Source organism: Protopterus annectens, chromosome 5.part0 (assembly GCF_019279795.1).
Source record: "Protopterus annectens isolate FY-2018-M chromosome 5.part0, PAN1.0, whole genome shotgun sequence".
NCBI lineage: Eukaryota > Metazoa > Chordata > Ceratodontiformes > Protopteridae > Protopterus > Protopterus annectens.
Genome location: NC_056735.1, coordinates 1,300,781,250 through 1,300,787,249, shown reverse-complemented (window position 1 = coordinate 1,300,787,249; position 6,000 = coordinate 1,300,781,250).

The window sequence follows — 6,000 nt, the reverse complement described above, 5'->3', positions numbered from 1 at the left end:
GAAAGTAGCTCAACAGCAACAGAAATGGACATTCTATTCAGACCAGGCCTCAGTCAAAACGTATCCACATTGAAACAGACATTAATGTTAACATTATCTGTTTATCCCAGTTCAAAACCAAATGCTTAGTAATCCTACTCCCTGTATATGCTATATTTGAGAGGATAGACTCAGATGTATCAGTGTTTCAAATGGGGATGTGAACAGGAGAATTTCAAAACCATAAACAGGGTATATAATTTTCCTTTTGAAAATAGCAAGTAGGATACATCACTGTCAATATGTAACATAAAAAGATCTATTATTCAAATTCAATGAGCTACTTCAACAAAATGCTAACTACCCAGTTTCTCTTTCATGTTTACATGGAGAGAGTATAGTTACAGTTATGCATTTATTTTAGTATGCATTTGCTGAAAACATGTTAATTGCATAAAACATTTAACTGAGATTGACAGCTAGCGCTTTATATCTGAATTCCTTCATGGACTTAATGCTTGTGCAATATTTGGCTCCTTCTTTTCACTAGTGCACTGATCATGCTACTCTGGAAGTGATTTTTGCAAAGCTGTTAAAATGAACTGATACTAGACTTGCACTGGAATAAAAAGCTGTATTCCTGCAGCCTCAGTAGCTCAACACATCACACTTGCCTTTGGTGTAGAAGACAGTGGCTTCTATTCCCATACCAGGTAGCTGGATTAATTTTCAATACTGATATTGCAGTGCAGCATTGTTGGGAGTTGGGGTGCTACTGCAGTCCTGAGGGTGCTGTCTGGATGAAATGATAAAACAATGCCCTTTCTACCTGATGGTGGTAGTTAAAGTGACTATAAAAGATCCCATGGCACTCACTGAAAAGTGTATTAGAAGTTCCCCAGTACCCTGGCCAAATTCCCCTAGTCAGAATGATTATTACTTTGGGTCTCCGTTAAAAGAGGCCACTGGCCTAATTGGACTAACTGGGTCATTAAAGAATAAATAATTTGTTAACACCTATGTAGTTTAGAATGTTACACATCTAGCAGCCTGTACATGTCTTGCATTCTTAAGCATTTTCTGAAAAATAAACTTAAAAAGTATAAGACAAACAAATGTAAATATTTTATGAACAATAACATCTATCTAAATTGCACAAATGGCAATGTTATCAATAAGAAGCATTCTTTACAATGATAACAGTCAGTGCATTCATAGTCTTTTTCAGAAATGCTGTTAATATAGTAGAATGCACATAACCCCCAAATAATATTTTCTAAGCTTTCACAGAAAAATTTTAATAGCTTGAAAACTATACAACCTAGGCATATATTATTAGCACATTTTTGTTAACCAAACATAAGCTTTCACATGTCAACAAGAAGTCCCTCAAATAGTGTATGTTTATTGAAATATTTACAGAAATATGAAAACATATGTTTAATTTTATAATTAGCAAAACACTAATACTGGATATCTCTCATGATATGCCTCATACAGTGTAAATAGCAAAGATCAATTTCTTCAACAACATCTAAGGTTTCATCTAATGTCATGCAACAGTTTGTAAGTTACTTGGTGTTGAAGTATTAAGTACATATGGAAATATTGCTTAATTTCATAATTACTAATACACATCCAGCAATATTTCCAATATAGTGTGAGATAAACCAACGTGTTCAGTGAATTGTCTTGTCTCCCACATTGGTGTTTCACAACAGATACCTCAATAAAATGTAGTTCTCTTAATTATAAAAATATGCACATAAATATGAAAATATGAATAATAAGTGACAAACATAGATGAATGTGCCCAGTGCAGGGCATTCTAGGTTAACAATCTTAGTGTTATTTTGTTAACAACTCCTTGCCCTTTCTAATACTGCCTATTGTTTGCTGGTAAGTCACTTAGTTAAAGAAGTCAGACCAAAAGGTTTTGGATGCCATAAGGTGGTATGGCTGTGAACAGGAAATGAGATAAATAAAATAGATTTGCTTGATGACAGAAGGATTCAGTAAGGGTATTCAACACTCTACCATCCCTTCATCCATATCTTCCTTCTCACCACTTTTTCACCTGCCCATGACCTCATGAATGCTGCTAAGTAGCCTCTCTCTATGACCCATTCTGGCAGTCCATTCCATGGGTTCACAACCCTCTCTGAGAAATATTTTCAGAGAGATCTTGAAATTGGGTGGTGTCTACAGTCTGTTGGCTGTGTCTTCACCCTGCTTACTCAAGATAAATCCTTCACATTTGTCTGACAAAATCTTATGCTGTCATAAAAATCTATTTCCGCTCCAACCCAAACACAAACAGCCTTCTAATGGCATTCCTTTGTACCCTTTCCAGCAAACTGATGTTCCTCTCTTTGTTCTGTCTCAGGAACTATAGAAATTCCTTAAGCAGTGGTCTGATAAGGATCTGACAGAGTGAGGTATTACTCCTTTGCTTCTGGAATCTCTCCCTGAGGATACATCCCAACATTCAGATTGCTGCTACCACTGTCCCTTCACTGTGGTCCTAGTAGTCCAGTCCAGGTGGGATCAACACCTGCAGATCTTTTTTTTTTTCTGGTGGGATATCCACATAACATATTAATTGATTTGTAGTGGTGGGATTTCCACATATTATGATTCAGTGGTGTGGATATTGAATTCCTGTAGCCTGTGAACAGTGGCCACTGAAGGTGTCTGTACTCTCAATCAGCCACACAGTGAACATTCAGAGTTTCATATCACAATTGTTTTATTTATTTATTTATTTATTTATTTGCTAGTTTAGTCATGGAGAGCAAGCAAGTATGTCAGCAGAGGAGTATGGCAAGCTGACAAGGAGCCAGTTGGCTGAGATGTGCCAGGCTAAAGGACTGGTGCATGCCAACCTGACTAAAGCAGACATGACTGCAGAATGATTGCAGCTTTAGTCACAGCTGCATCACAGAATAGCAATTAGGACGACAATCAAACTAGCCTTGGGAATATACAACTCTCAGAAAATGGACAGTTCCACCTTTCCACAGAGGACTTAAAATATATCTGGAGTTAAAGAGACTTGAACTGGAGGCCAAATATTTGGAAATAGAATCAGCAGAGAGACTGAGATGACTGGAGGCCAAAGAGAATGAGAAGCTGAGATGTCTGGAGGCTGAGGAAAATGAGAAACTGCGACATCTGAAGCTGAGGAGAATGTGATGCAGAGGCAACAAAAGAAGGAGAGGCTGACTCTTCACCAGGGTCATGGAGATAATGTGGAAGTGAGTAACTGAACCCCAGAAGCAACAAGGGTCAGTAAATTTCTTCCACAATTTACCGAGGGGAATAATTTTGATAGTTTCATTCCTATATTTGAAAAGGTATGTAAACAGTATAATGTTGACCAAGGGCTGTGGGTATGGTTCCTGACCCCCTTAGTCCATGATAAAGCTGTAACTGCTATTTCTAAATTGTCTGATACTGATTGCTTAAATTATAATACTGTAAAAAATTACCTGTTATAATGTTTTAAGTTAACACCTGATATTTTGTGAGCAGAGAAGCAAGGCAGATGAAAGTGTGTATGAATATATTGCTGAACTAAGCACTTATTTTCATAGTTGGGTGAGTGGATGTCAGGTCACCACTTTTGAAAGGCTGGCAGACCTTTTGGTGAGGGAACAAGCCACTTTGCCTGAGGACATGAGAGTCTGGTTAGTGACTAGAGAATGTAACACAGCAGACGAGTTGAGGAAAAAGGGAGACCTATACCTAGCAAGCAGGGCATCACTGCACAGGAAAGGGATTTGCAGTGCTGCTTATGGGTCTAAGGGAACCCATAGTGGGCAGCCCAGATTGCCCCAACAGAGTCTGGCAGTAGAAGGGGAAGCCACTAGTCCAGGTGCATATCCAGGACCAAGGGTTAAATGTTTTAAATGCAACCAATGGGGCCATGTAGCATATAGATGTCCAAGGAGGCAAGGTGGGGAACAAAAGGGTGAGGAGACCTCTAGATTTGATTCGAGATAAGTGGGAGAGTGAGTGTGAATCCCAAAAGGAGTCTGTTGTGACATATGTGTAAATATTCAGGACAAGGCTCAGGGAGGTCATGGGCTTGGCCCAGCAGACCTGGCAGAAGCCCAACAGCAGATAAACATCTGGTATGACAGGAATGTTCGAGTTAGAGATTATGATGTGGGGCAGCAGGTAATGGTTCTCTTTCCTGTGAGACACAACAAGCTGCAGGCATCTTGAGAGGGAACCTTCAAGGTGGAAAGAAAAGTCAGTGATGTTAACTACATGGTAAAACTACTAGGCAGGGGCACAAACTGTACCATGTTAACATGATGAAACCTAACCATAATAGGGAGGCCCTGGGGCTAAGTATTTGCAGTACAAGGCAGGAGGAGTCTGAGGGGGATCTATGGCTATAGGGAGCCAGCCAAATCCCAAATTACTATGGTGGGAGCCTAGGGTTGCAGGGATGTGATGGGACAGTGCAGCACTGTGCAGCACTGTACTGGAGTCAGCAATCCCAAGGCAGCTGGAATCTGAAGACATGGAATGGGGTAAGGTATTCCCAGATAGGCTTACCCTCTCAAGCAATGTTTCTCAAGGGTCACTTGAAAAACTAGCTTGAGTTTTCGGGGAGGAAGAAATGTGACAAAGGGAAATACTGCTAGCCCAGCTATCTGGAATTTTGAAAATAATTATATGTCATTTGTGAATATTAATATGCTCTATATAGAAGTGTGACAGAAGGAGATACTGCCAGCACAGCTATCTGGAATTTTATAAACAATCATATGTCATTAGTGTATGTCAACATGATTTATATGCTTTTTTTACAAATGTATTAGAACTGTATGTTATGTGTGTATCAAAGTGCTGGTACAAAAGTATGTGTTGAACAGCGTTTGTACAGTGCTGAGCTTCAAAGATGTATCCACAGTGTGGCACCAATGAATATGTGATGCCCCCACACTGGCCCAGTAATCAAGGTGCCTCAATCCTCACCACTGGCAACAGGATGACAAGTACTCACACAGTAAAGTGAAATTTCCCTTAAGAGCACACAGAGATCACAGTCAGTCTGGGGCTGGTTTCTCCAGATCCCCAATAAGACTCCCAACTGGCACAGTTATAGAGTTGAGATCTCAGCTAAGTGGCCAAGGTAAGACCTTCAGCAGCCTCTCTGTCCAACCAGTGCTTTGTATCCCTGCCCAAGTAGCTGACACACACACACTTTGAGATTTGATTTATACACACACACACACACACACACACACACACACACACACACACACACACACACACACCTGGGAAAGGCTGGCATAGGTTTACTCACTATGCCCCTTCTGTCCAGACTATAAGGTAGTTTTCACCGCCACCAGCCAGCTCATTATCAGCTACTTTAAGGCCCTTAGCAAAGGGTGTCCAATCTTATTGTGTAATGTTACTATTAAACCAAATGGCAGTTTGACCAAGAGACAAGGCTATTAGGAGTGGCCTGTACATTGTCACCAAATAGATATGCAAGTACTCTAACAGCTTAAATATCTCTAAACAGACCAATCACAATTGAAATGTTTAAATATATTTAATAATAAATAATAAAAGAACAACACAATACTAAATATATATTCACAGTGCCTTCACAGTTCAAAATTACAGGAAATACTTAAAACAACATTGCAAGACAGTCTCAAATAAACACAGAAAACATCTGAACTAATCTTTACTATACTCCTCTCTCTATCTAAAATAAATTACAGTACTTACCTATTATCGCAACCATATTCGGAGCAGGTGTTAAGAAGAATGCGTTCCTTATTGGTTGTATTAGTGTGTGTGTGTGTTTAAGGATATTGTCACTATAATAATGATTGTATTTTAAAGCTTAATGTTACTTAATTAAAAAATAACGTTTAGTGATGTGTATACGTTTCCTTAATTCTATCCCATATATTTCACCTGTAGGAGTTTACTGTGTACACAGTGCCTGTACGCATTAAGCTTATAGGTCCTTCTTTTTGCTTACTACGT